Source organism: Carassius auratus, chromosome 11, assembly GCF_003368295.1.
Source record: "Carassius auratus strain Wakin chromosome 11, ASM336829v1, whole genome shotgun sequence".
Lineage (NCBI taxonomy): Eukaryota > Metazoa > Chordata > Actinopteri > Cypriniformes > Cyprinidae > Carassius > Carassius auratus.
The window spans coordinates 9,794,308-9,809,162 of NC_039253.1; the positions used below are offsets into that span (position 1 = coordinate 9,794,308).

General features: G+C 36.5%; 1 pseudogene; it reads right to left on the bottom strand.

Moving 5' to 3' along the window:
- Positions 1-13,159, bottom strand: part of LOC113110980 (FYVE, RhoGEF and PH domain-containing protein 5-like) — a 36,255-nt pseudogene extending 23,096 nt beyond the window's left edge.
- Between the last annotated feature and the right edge of the window lie 1,696 nt (positions 13,160-14,855).

A 14,855-nucleotide genomic window follows, 5' to 3' on the forward strand; every position in this document is an offset into this window, starting at 1 on the left:
CATAAGAAATCATTCAAATATGCTGATTTGGTACTCAATTTCTTAATATTATCAATGATTAAAATGGTTGTCTTACTTAAAGGTGGGGTATGTATTATTTAAAAAACGCTTTTGAAAATGAACTTGTAGCCAATCGTCAGTAAGAGGTGTGTCTACTCATGATGTGAATGAGAGAGAGCTCAGTGCTTAGGACGGACATTAGCCGAGCCGAACGATGGCAGAAAGATATGGCGGATAAAAATACAAAAGAGGAAAACATCAGCGGAACAAAAAAAGGCTTACGATAAGCATTCAAATACTGGAGAGAACTCAAGTAGCGGGGAGGCCTGCGATTGGACACCGAGATTTGAAATATCAACATTGGCTACCAGAAATCACTTACCCCACCTTTAATATTTTCTTTAAGAGCCACTTTTGATCAATTTAATGCATCCATGCTAAATGAAAATATTACTATCAATCAATATTAATAAGAAAAATCTCAAATGATAATACATGCAAAAATGTCACCTATAAATATTATGTATTAAAAAAAAAGATTTTCATACCTCCTGAAGAATCTTCAAAGCCTTCACGTGTCTGTGGATTATTAAAAAGAGATGACATTTACTGTTAGTAGAAAAATAAAAACAAATAGACTTGGAACAAAAACAGCTGTTCAGTTCTGTCAAGCAGATATATTCCTGATCATCTAAGTGATGCCAACATATATACAGTTGATTAATGAAGCCAGTTGATACATAACAAATACATTTGAAGGGCTTATGGGGAAAAAGCAGGCTTGATTGGATAGTGGATCACATTTAATAAATCTTCACACTTAATAACTCATTGAGCCGTTGCTGAAATGCGGTATCTTTAGGCAGACAGTCCAGTAATAGGCTGTCAGTTTGAATATCAGAGGAGCTGTCGATTGAATAAGACTAGACAGTGATAAAGATGTGGACAGGGTCTGGATAAAGAAGATCCCTGAAGGACATCACATGAAAAACAACTGGACTGTATTTGGAATGTGCTTAAATCCAGACAGAGACAAACACTCACTCTCTTTCTGAGTCCACCAGGTCTTTGGCAACATAGTAGGCTCTGGATCGGCCATCAATCTGAATGTGACAGAAAATAAAGAGATGAGAGATAAGAGAAGTCATGAGAGATAAATGAAGAAACCTAGTGTTTAAAGAGTTCAAGTATACACAGTTCAGTCACAGAGCATGGTAAAAATAAATATATATATATTGCTAGACACATATGGAGACAGAGTGAGAGAGGAATGGATGTTCTGATCTAATTTCTCATACAATCCTGTCAAAAGAAGACTGATTATTTCATTAAAGCACAACATAAATGAGAAAGCTTTCCTGGACGTGCCGCTTTGAGCACAGATGCATTATGGATGAGACGCTGTGTTCATGGCAAGCACAAATCCACCATTGATTTGCAAGCTAATCACAGCTGTCTGAACACGAGTGTTACTACTGAATGGACATATTTAGGAGAACATGACTGCATGACTGGGACTTCACTGCTAGTACTGATGTATTACGTATCCATGTTTAGATTTTAATAAAGTCTTTCATATCTGTGCTAGGGTCACTTTTATGCACACATAAAAATCCATAATAAAGCTGGCTTGTTTCCAGCTTGTTGTTATGCTGGAATAAGGCTGGGATAGGTTACTCCCAGATATTCTTTTCTTTTTAAAGACGAAGAAAACAAGGAAGTAGGCGTCACAAGGCCGGGGCCTGGCTGATATTACAGTGGCAGAGGGAAGGGGTGGGGTCTGCCTCTCACGACAGCGCTAAACTGACTGCCAGGAGACGTATGAACCTGGATCTCACAAAAATTGCACACACAGGGAATTTCAGTTTAACAGGGAGGGTCCTTGTTTTTATCTACTTTAGCATGCAAAAATGTGATTACTTGGGTAACAGTAGAGGTAAAGGTTAGAAAAGGTACTACAGTATAAGTGTATACATAGTCATAAATTGTAAGATTATAAAGACATTATTACTGTGTTATAACAGAGTGGTTTATAATATTGCGTTTTTGATATCAGGGACCCACAAAAAATGTTGTGCTTACCAAGGCTGCATTTATATTACAAATTTGAAAACAAATAATTATATTTTAATATATTTTAAAATATCATTTATTCCTGTGATGCAAAGCTGAATTTTCAGCAGCCATGGCTCTAGTCGTCACATAATCATTCAGGAATCATTGTAATATGCTGATTTTATTCTCAAAAATTGTATTCTTAAACAGTTAATCTGGTTAATCTTTTTCACGATTATTTGAATAATAGAAATTTTAAAATAACAGCATTTATTTAAAATAACATCTTTTATAACATTATTTATGCAATGCTTATTTTTTTTCAATAAATATTTTATTGACCCCAAACCTTTGAACCTTGATTTTTGTGTATGTAACACTATAGACTAGCAAGCTCTGACATCAGAATATTTGCAAGAGCTGACCTGTCGGTCATGACAGTGGTCTCCAGAACCGTCCTCTTCCTCAGATGTGTGTCCATGGTCTTCTTCATTGGACACAGTGGCAGACACAGAACAAACAGGGAATGGCTCAGTGTAGGCACTGTGAATAGATGAAACATGAAAGAGAGTTAAATGTACTATGATCACTATGGGTAAGGTACTGTAAGCTTTCACACAACACTTAACCTAGGATTTAGCATTTTGCATTATGGAAATTTTACACTTTTAATTTGAAAGGGACCATGTTTGGACCATTTTTATATGTTGGTTAATAAGTCTCTTCTTTAGAGATCATGCACATCATTCATTCACAGAAACTTTGATGAGCTATGTATAGTTTTCAGCCTTTATCCTAGGCTAAAAATCCTAAATATAATGTGTAGATTTATTTTTAATCCCTACTGATACAATGTCCACCACCATAGCTGTGACTAACAGACCCCAGTAGAGAAACTAAACAGTTATCAGAACACTGCATGTGGCAAACATCACAAATCAGCCAGACTCTCCATATCAAAAACAACGGAACAAACCCTCTCAAAGCACAATGTTTTATAGTAGAGGGCACTTTGGTGTCTAGCCGAGCAGAAATTACCCTTTGCCAAGGAGAAACAAATTCCCCCTCTTCATTTAAACAAGACCTGGTGAGAACAATTCATTTTTTTTTCTCCTGCTCCTCCTTACAGTAGTAACACGGATGGCTGGGGCCAGATTGCGAGGACATTTACGGTTGGGCATGAAGGGCTGGCTTGGTTATCCTGTGGTGAGCACTTAAAAAAAAAAAGATAGCCCTGAGGATATGCAAATGTGCACACGAAGCTGCTTATATACTGTGGAGGATACATTCAACTGCACATTTAAGGGAGTGTGTTTGTGCTTACACTTATCTACAGGCATTAGCAACTCTTCTGTCTTTTGCATTAGTGGTGTCAAAAAATTGTTAAACAGAATAAAACTTCAAAATGATTAAAGTTAGTGTGTTTGCATATTGTCAATGTACAAAAGGTTTAGAGGTGCCCAGCTGGGTGTCATACTACTCAAGGACAATGTACGCTGCACATACACAATGTCTGCAGCTGGAAGTGGAAATTGCTCATCATTGCTCATAGCCAGCTGAACTGGGCGAGCAAAGGTGACAGTTCGTTTAGAGGCCCCAGGTGAAGCATGTAGGAGCCTTCTGGCAGGACGTCACTACAATCTTCAGCGATTTCACCAGCTGAGGACTCCATTTTCAGTGAAATTGGAATGATGGTTAGCATAAGACGAAACAAGCTTCTTCTTTCATCTGAAACAACTTTCAAATAAATTCAAACTGATGCTACCCATATGTAACTCCCCAGGATCAAACAAAGATGTGCTATTTTTTATGAACACATCTGGAGTGTCACAACACAACAATAAAATAATACAACAAAATAATCTAATAAATAAAAATAGTCCATATATATATATATATATATATATATATATATATATATATATATATATATGTAATAAAATACTAATTTAACAAACAAAAAAGGCATTGGAAAATTCAGAAAATCAATCCTACTGTACATAATCTCTCCATCTGCCAAAAGTGACAATTTACACAATGCTCCTGACACTTCAACATTACCATTTATGAGAAGCAATTATGGAGCAAAGTACTTCTCTAAGCTGTTTGCTTTAAGGTACCCATGAGCTAAATTTACTACAGAAAATTACTGAGAGAGTGCAATGATTTCCTATAACAGACCTATATGTCCTACTGCCTGAAGCTTCCCCGAGGCTTGTTATATGTAATTCAATTGATTTAAACTCTTGATAATAAAATATACATTAGAAACCCCAGCCTTTCTCTGTCTGAATCTGTGTAATAGTGCTATTATAGAAGATAAGCATCGCTGAGATGACTCCATTACCAGACTTCATTTAACAAAACGTATTTGAATGCAGATGAGGAGAGAGTGAAGAAGAGCATGTGTGAACCGAGAGATGCATATTCTTATTTGGTTTTAGTTTGCTTCGACTAAGATTCCGAACAGATCAAAAAGGTCTAATTTCATTTCTAAATGGGTTTTTTGTTTATCTAGTTATTATTTCAGAATCATTTAAGTTATCTTTAATGCCAGATATTGCTTTAAAAATGGTTACATTTAGTTCAGACGATCAGCCTTCTGACAAATGTGTACGTATTTACATTGTAAATTACATTGTAAAAATTATTTTAGTCAAACACTGGCCCCTGCTTTTACTGTAATATTGGAAAAGAGATGGAGAAAGCTGGGAACGATGACAACAACATCTTTGTGGTAGCCTTGCTTTCCTGACTGCCACACCTTGCCTTGTTGTTTGGGTCGCAGGGGAGTCTGGGAGATCGGTATTGCCTGTCTCCACCCCATCCCACTGACCCTGTCCCCTCGCCCTTGTCCTGCATTTCCTGTAAACAGCGGCATGGAGGCTCATTGGCTGGGTGCGTCCCCTCTTGGGATAACCTGGCAATGACCTGAAAGCCCTGGGCACCAGGCCCAATTGGGACCGGACCAGACCAGGCCAGATCCACACCCAGCTTTGTGAGCATCAAAATGCAGATGGCACTATGAATGTATATGAAAATATATTATTATTTTCACAGTTATCTGGAAGTATATCTCAAACTCTTTTCCTCTTTTTATGTTTGATGCTATGTTTGCTGTAATTTTCCTATTCTATAAATATTGCATAATAATAATATTATTAGTGCCATGAAAATGAAGAGCCAAAGTAATATATAATATAATATAATATAATATAATATAATATAATATAATATAATATAATATAATATAATATAATATAATATAATATAATACACATCAAATGCAAGTTTCAAATTAATAAAAATTATTTAGAATAAAAATAGAATAAAATTTTAAACTGTGGGTGAAATAATGTTCCACTGTCATTTATGTAAAAATGTAAACAACATATTTATTCGGACCTGTGAATATTGAAATATATATAAAAATAATTTACCATACTAATTTTTTTTATCTTGCTGCCAAATGGCCAAAATGGTTTAAGTTTAAGTAATAAGTTAAGTAGTTAGTAGTATTTGGGTAAAACTAATTAGATTTTTAATATAATAAATGCTATTATTTTTTTTGTGCAGAAAAACTATTTACTTAAACAGGACAGTTTTAATGTATTGAAAAAACAACAACAACAATTCAGTTTTGTCTGCTGCTATATTTGTTGTATGTTTGATGTAATTTTCCTTTTCTATAACTATTGCATAATATTAATATTATAAGTGCCATGAAAATTAAGAGCTAAAGTAATAATAATATAATAATAATATAGTAATAGTAATAATATAATATAATATAATATAATATAATATAATATAATATAATATAATATAATATAATATAATATAATATAATATAATATAATATAAAAAAGTTTCATTAAACTTGTTTATTGTACTTTTTGTCTTTGGCCCATAAATGCTTTTCAAAATAATGATTATTCCGAATTTGAATAGACACATATTTCATAATAAAGGGAGTTTCATAGTCAATATTAAACACAGTGATATTTATAACTACAACAATATTGTGCTGAAGGACTTTTACATCTTTCCTCAATCATTCTCTCACACTACCCAATGTCCTTTAGGATCAGCAATGAGAACAAAACATTCTTCTGATTGGCTTAGGCATGAAAAAATATTATTTTTTATGCATCTGCAATCAATCACCAAGAGTTTACTGTCATTGTGTCTCCATCCACCAAAGAGGCAATGTCAATTTTTCTCTGCAAGCATTCAAAATATGACAAAAACAGACAGAACATCAAGCAGTGACGGAGGATTCTCTTGGGACACAGAGCGGCTAATGGTGCAGACACATAGACCCATTTGCAAACATGCAATGCTGTTAGATTGCACAGCAACACAATGAGTCAATAATGTCACCAGAAAAAGGTCTCTGGCTCCAGTATCATCCTCTGAATAATGGAGAATGCTTAAAGTTGTGGCACATAAAGACTATGGCCCAGGGTAACTTCCAAATGTTTCCATGGGGAAAAAATCACATGAACCTATATCAAGCTATTACTTTATTTAACTTAACATTAAACTAAACATTAACTTAGCATTAAAGCATGATATCTGTACTATCAGATGAGCTTTACGAATTTACATTTATAATGCTTAATATATGCATAATCTATACAATTTAAATCTAAAGAAAGTGAATTTTTAATGTCAAGTTACATGTATTTGGATTTTTTTTTTTTTACAGTGTCAATAAAAAAATCTTTTTTTTCCCATTCAGAACAAAATTTTGAAAAATAGCTTTTTATGCAGAATGAGCAATAAACTGTGGAAATTTCCCTTGTGTTTGTCTGAAAATCGGATTAAAAGCTACCCAGAGGCCACTTGAAAAAGTCAGGGTCTTTGACTACACTGGAGGTAATCGAGCAGAGGTTCTAATGGTTACTATAGGGTGGCAAATTGAGAGTAGAGAGGGTCATACAGTCAAAAGAAGGTCAGAAAGTCATCTGTCTTTAAACCTCTGTAAATCTCCCAAAAGCCCAATAAAAGAAACACACATGGGGAATTTAGTTTAATAACACTACATGCTACCAAAATGCTCACCCAGAGGACAGAAAGCTTTCCCTGGTTTTCTCATCTATTCCCCTCCACTCACCTGCATCGGGCTGTGAGAGCATTGCCAATAAAGGTGAAAAATAGCCCTAACATTTAATCCACTTTCTTACCATACTATTTGTATCATTGAACAATTGCATCGTATCCTTTCTCACACAGATAGGGTACTCCAACAAATGTACCATCAAATCCTGCAAATGAGAATATCAGATAAGCTACCCTGCAAGCATAGTCCATCTTTCCAACCCATAAATCTTGACGCCACAGGCTGCTCCACTACTACATGTGCAACAAGGCACCGAAGTGTTAAGTCAGCTTGCATAATTATGCACTACTTCAGACAACAGCTAGTAGCTTTCCAGCCATGTTGATCTTGCATTAGCTTTGTTTGCTACAATTTTGATTGGAAAAACAACTGGGCCATAATGTGTCTAAAATGTTAAGTTGTTTATTATTATTATTATTATTATTATTAATGTTGTTGTTATTAAGCAACATCACTTTCACAATCATGGTGGACAAAATCTTGTTGTAGCCTGTATACTGTATCTATAGCTCTCCAATATTTCATGATATATTCTAGAATATCTGAAATACTTGAAGTCTTGTTTACTCAGCCAGGAAGATTACAGAAAGTATTCTGAGATAGAGAGAGTCACAAGCTGAGCTATCAGAGTGACCAAACACTTGCCTAACTTCCTGTTAACATTGTTTTGGCCAGCACTTCCTCCAGACTTGTGTGATGGTATTGCCATTGTGTTGAGAGGAAGGATTTTCAGCATTCAAAATATAACTCTCTAGACAATCTTATGCTAGAGTTCAACGACTTACGCAGAAATACGTCTTCCTAATAAAGTTTGTTTCAGATCCCTTTTTTATCCTTTTTACGATTACCAATGTGAAAAAAGTTCATTTTAAGTACATTGTATAAAATACCTTTCAGGGTCTTGCTCTTGAGTGGTGGGCTTGTTTTCTATTCCTGCAAAGCTATTCATGTCCACATAGCCATCGTTCTCATTGGCAGGTGCTGATGTCCGATTGTGGTCATCGAAGAACTCCGTAATAGTGACTGCCCGAGTGGGTCGTCCATGTGGAATCTGTATATTCTCATAGTCTGAGTTCATTGCAGGAATATTTTCATAATCAGAAGTATCTGCACTTGGGAAGGAGATGGAGCGTGGTTTAGTGAGGGGAAGGGGCATGAAGGGGGGCCGAGAGCGGTCCTCAAAAGACTCCACTCTGGCTATACCCCTGTTGCTATAACTCTTGGGTGCACCTTGCCTTCTTTGCCTCTCTTTGTAAAGCAGAAAAGTGGTAGGTATTTCTGAATTACGTTGTGGCTTTCCCACATGAGACTGAAGCTGCGGGGAGCCACTTGTACTCCTTCGATCAAGCTCGAGCACTCGAATCGGCCCATGGTGGCTAGATTCAGATGATGACCTGGAGGAGCGGACACTGCCATCTCCACGTGCTTTGCTTTCTGATTTTTTCTTAAATTTTAAAGCCAAGAAACGTTTAAATGAAGACTTCTTCTTTTGGGGGTTGTCAGGAGATTCGTGTTGGATTAGAAGTGATGGGGAGCTTTTGGTTACAGGCCTCTTAGTTATGTAAGCTAACTCAAAGGGTGGTGGGATATCAACTAGAGATGTAGGTGTTGACACACCACTGGAGGACTGGTGACTTCTTTGAGAGAAGCTTCCAGAGGAAGTAATCACACAGGGCAAAGAAAGTGTGTCATCTTTTTTTTGCAATCTGCATTCCTCTCTTGGAGATTTCTCACCCTCAAAGTGCCCTGAAAATGGCAAATCTCTGCCCTCAACAGAAAGCGAACGAGGAGAAAGAAGAAAGCGCCTTGGCTTCAATGAGGGAATTACACAGTTTGCCTCTGTTTCATCTGAAAGCTTGGGATGTGGAACTCCGTTCTGGTCCAAGGCCACAGTGTAGTAGTCGTGAGACTGGTACTCAGTGCCCGTCTCCTCAGGCACAGTCTCAGGAACATATCCAGGTACTTTCCCAGAGAGCGAGCGAGATCTCGTCACAACGCTCTTCCTGTCCAGTGAGATAAAATTCTCGCCCTCCGAGTCGAAGCCAGCCTCCTCGTAAATGTGTTCATCACTTTCTGTGTCCGAGTCCTCATAGAAAGGCACAATATGACAGTCCAGCTCTTCGATGTCCTCTTCAAATGCTTCTGTGGTGTGGGCAAAAACCACACGGTTTGTAAGTTCTGGAGTTCTGCCTACATCCAAGTCAGCAGGAACAGTAATGTTGCAAAGTCTGAGACGTGGCTGGCAGCTGTTCCTCTGACTCAAATCAGCTTGTGCCCTTCTGGCCGATCGTTCTCTTATACTTTTGCACTTGGTTTTTCTCTCCATGTTTACTGGCTCATCTTCATCCCCTATCTCGACGTAATCTTCAGACGACACACACTCCACCTGCTGATCGTCAGCATCATTGTCTTTGATGTCAGCATAGTCATCCACTTCTTCATTTTTTTCCATCTCTTGACCCTCAGAAGCAGGTTGAGAATCACAGTTTTCTAATTTCTCCTGTTCCTCCTCTAACTCTGCCACATCGTCCGATGATACATAGTAAGGCTCTTGGTTTGACGTTCCCTCTGTTGCAATCTCAGAGTCTATTGGTTTCTCATTGCTGGACTCATCATCAGTGCATCTTGCTTCTGGATCAGAGGTACACGTCAAATCACTCGGCACAACCTTTATGACAGAGTAGGGCTCAAATGCATCCTCTGTCTCTGCAAACCTGAAACGTCCAGATGGGTCTTTGGTAGCACGTTCAGCCTGCCAAGTACTGTTGTCATCCAGTGTTCCAATGACATCATAAGGGTATTCCTCACATAGTGAGGGTTGACTGCAGTTTGTAGATTTTGAAGAAAGTCCAGTTTCATCTTGTTGTGGTGCCTCATGAACACATTTTGCACCTGTTTTATTGTCCTCTTCATGTTGATCATTTGCACAATAAAAACCGTCTGATGATGGGTCATCAATCTCCTCATACAGACTTTGAGATTCTACTGCAGGCTGATCTTTAATGAGTGTCTCATGCTCAGAAAATGCACAGGTGTCTTCAAGTACATTATAAGCTTCTTCTCCATTCTCAGCTGGTTTGGTATCATGAGTGTTTTTGCTGTGGTCCTCATTTGCTGAATCAAGACTTTCATCAACCACTTCCAATAGATCTGAAAAGGCTGAATGCATTATTTCAGTGGCTTGATGAACTTTACCATCATCCTCTCCCACTGTTTTATCCTCTGCCATTTGTAATTCTTCCTCTATTTCCTTATAGCAACTTGTGTCATGGTTAGTATCATAATTTACAGTAAACTCTTTGTCAGATAAGTCCACGTCATCATCCGTACAGTTTTCTCTGGATGCATCTGCTTCATCCTGTATGACTTCTGATTCATTATCTTGGTTCAGCTCCAGTCTATCAGAGGATGTCAAGTACCCATTGCCCACAATACTCTGGCTCACCTCAGAGGCTTGCCTTGGTTTGGGTGCCACAGGAGGTTTAGGACCTCGGGTGGAGGGACAAGGCTTTGACATCAGGGTGGAACACTCAGTTATAGTCAAATGGTTTTGTCTTTGATTGATAAGTTTGGAATTGCTTCTAAAAATCTGCAAACAGAAAGAGAGACAAAAAGTACAGTTATTGAACTGGATATCCTTGACCTTGCAATAAAAATAAGAGAAATAAGTGACTAACAGTATGCCATTATAAAATCAGCTGATCCTTTAAAGTAGCATACTGATTGGTCTACATTGATCATTTGACTGATGAACTGCAACCTCTGAACTTAAAACATAATTAAGTGATTATATGCCCACTCCATTCACACCAAACAGATTTCCACATTTATATATATATAAACAATGAAAATAAATAATAACAACCAATTAGATCCCATCCATTGATTTCCAAGTGCATCTTCTCAAAAAGGGTTAACCTGAAGGTCGTTTTTGGTGAAACACACCCTTTTTCTTAACAAAACTCATTTACCCCTTGTCTTTTCCTGTTATTTGCTACCTGCCTTGACGCACGTCCTATTAAACTCACCATGCACTTGGTGCTCACCCTGCTAAGATGTTTGCTGACATGACTTATTAACTATTCCAGCAGACTCTCCTGGAAGGACTGCGGACAGGAATTGCAAAGGGGAAGGATATTAACAGTGCACCATGTCTTCTCCATGAACCCCCTCCCCGTTTTTTCTACAAGAGCGCAGTTTTGCACAACACAAATACACTTCCTTCTCTTCAGACTTCCTATGATTCACTCTCCAGTGATAAATCCCACCCAGACAAAACCCCCCAGACTGGAGGCTAATTTTTTTTTCTTTTGCTGAAAAGGTCGTTTCAGTGCGTTTAAAGAACAATAAAAAGAGAAACATCAACATCCCAACTAAGGTCCCCTTGGCAAAATAACAGGATATGAATTATGCAACAAGAATTCACTTAAAACAAGTGGCTAAACACAATGGGAGGAATAAAGGCAGAAACAAACTTCACTGTGCAAAGCCATCAGTAGCTACATAATCTCAGATACGGGCTGTAAAGTGCTTTGCTAATTTAGTCCTACCAGCTGAAAGCAAACAGGACAAATGAAATGAACATAAATGAAGAGCCTAGCTATATATATATATATATATATATATATATATATATATATATATATATATATATATATATATATATATATATATATATATATATATATACACACACACATATATAAAGAGTTTAGATGCAAAAGCCTATAAGTGCTGTTTGAATTTTTCTTCTAAAATGAGAATTTTCATCAGACTCCTATATTTTTGTTCAGATATTTCACTTTAATTGCATAGAAAATTACCTCTACATTGCCATTAGAGTAAAATTACTGAACCTAAACATACGAGCCTAAAAAAAAATCTCATTAGAGCCTTTGCATCTGAATATATATATATATATATATATATATATATATATATATATATATATATATATATATATATATATATATATATATATATATATATCTATTCTTATGTCAGTTACTTCTTAATTCCATATACTTTTTTACAGTAACGTATAATGTATGCATTTATAAAATACCCCGCAAAACTGTGGACAGATCTTGCTGCTGACTATCCTTAAGTTTCACATTCTAAAAAGTCACATAATTTAACTATACTGAAAAGTTTACACAGGACTATTTTTTTTTCATACCGGCGTTCATTGTCGGATGTCATCCACCATGGCATCTGAAATATTTCCACATTATTCCTTGATATTCCGCCAAAGCAACAGTATGACCAGTAATATCCAGAGGTGAACTTATTCCAGTGGCATTTGTCATAAAGCATGAGAGGTAAACAGTGAACACTTCATCACTTATTCGACGGAGTGCTTCCAAAAAATATCAAATGTTGCAGCAGGTCTTTTCTGGACCGCGCGCTTCCCGCCTGAAGGAATGAGAGAGATGCGCTCGCGCTCCGGTCTGAGCGTGGAGTCTGAAGGTGTTTTCCGCGCGCTTCCTGAGGAGGTACAGCGAGTCTCCCTCACGGGAATACAAGGATCGATGACCGAAACCTCAGAGAAAAACATCTAAAGCCAATAACCATCAGTGGCGTACAGCACTTTCACAAACAGCTGCTCTTTTGCTGTCACGAGACGGTATGTTTCAGTGTCCCTAATAGAGGATAGGCTATTTTAAACAATGTCTTGCTCTCACAGAAAAAAATACAATACAGTATAATAAAAAAAATTACTCGAAATTTCTAATCAAGGTGGGTTTGGATCACCACATTGTCATTTGATTTAGATTTACAGCATATAAAGGTGGCTTGAATCAGAATATTTAACATTACGTTAACTGTGCCCTGCTTTATTGTAGCTATAAAAATACTACGTAAAAACATAAAAATGCAGTAATTTTGTTGGTAGCCTATCAAAGATTTGGGCAAACAAATGTTCCTTAAAACAGGTTCTAAAACAGTTTACTCTAAATGCTTTTGGCCAGGCTTCCTTTTTTGCTCATCTGTTGCCTGATTGGAGGAAAGCAGCTCTTTAAAACCCTCTTTTCATAACAGGAAACTGCTATCCCTCTTTCCTGCACAACAGGCAATGCTTCCTTAGCAACAAATGAACAAAGGTGCTGCTGTTAACTCTACTGGGGAATTACTGCATTCAAGAATTAGACTATATTTTTCCTAATGGACCTACTGTACAGACTGATAGGAGACCACTAGTTCAATGAGTATTTTTAGACAAAAAGTGTTCTTATAAATAATCCAAACAGGGAACACCCAGAGGTAGCACCAAATAGGCTATTTGAGGTCCCACAAGTGATAGTCCTGACTCAGTTGGTGCCCCATCAAAGATAATACATTAATAAAAAAAAAAAAAAAAAAAAAAAATATATATATATATATATATATATATATATATATATATATATATATATATATATATATATATTTATATATATATATATATTTATATATACATACATACATACATACATACATATATATATATATATATATATATATATATATATATTCTAGACTTTTCATCTGGCATGCAAGGTTACTGGGATTAAATCCTTATTTAACATATAATAATTCTGTTTTTTATAATAATTTTAATACACCAACCAAATTTCAACTGACCTTGACAGCCAATGATCATCATACATTGTTATTAAAGCAAACTTTCTGCAAAAAGTAATTACTTAATTTTACTACACAAATTTTTGCACAAACCCTTTTTACCTTATAATCATGCAAATTAATGATTAAAAATCAACAATTCTGTGTGGACTTGTATATGGATGTTGCATTCAAAATTAATGATGTGGGCCTGACACTTCTGACTCAAAATCAGTGCAAACAATACAATGAAATCAGATTACATTCTGAAGAAGTAAAATGCCTGGAAGTCAACTGTAGTCTAATCATAATTCCAAACATATATTGTAAATATAATTCTGTTAATTCTATTTTCATACCTTCTCTTTTACACCAAGACATCCATGCAGACAGATCTTTGGCATTTAGGCTATCCAACAAATCAGATATTGTTTGACAGACCCTTTGTTGAAGCCTAATGAACACAGAATTGTAAGACAAGATAACCCCCAGCTGAGTAGCTGCCATGATGTTCAAGGGCAGACAACAGTCCTGAAACTCAGGAGAGAAAACTGTCAGCCACCCGGGGCTTCATGTTGACAGCTTATATCACAAGCCAAACCCTCAAACATTAGGTGGCAAATTCCATAGGAAGTATAATATATATTAATAATTCCACAGGACTCATTTCTTCATATCTCCATCTCTTTCGCTCTCTCTATATGTCTGCAAACTGAAGGTCAGATGAACACCATGAGTGGTAGGATAGCAGTGCTGAGATGCAGGAGTGTAGCATAGGGGAATAAAACATATGTTCAGAATGCTTCATAACTGCCAGCAGTGACTATTAATTAACAATTTGTTCTCTAGACCATGTCGACTTCTCAAATGGACATCAAACTGCCGTAAACCGCTTTCATTATGAGCTAGACAAGAGTAAACACCATAAAATAATTGTTTTTGTGGCCTTGACCCCTCTCAAGACCAATATTTACAACAGCTACAGCATCACATGAGCTCTCACAGGAAACATTGTTATTCCTGTAAACTGTCGGACAGCTTAAATGACAACATTTAACAGAAATCTGCTTTC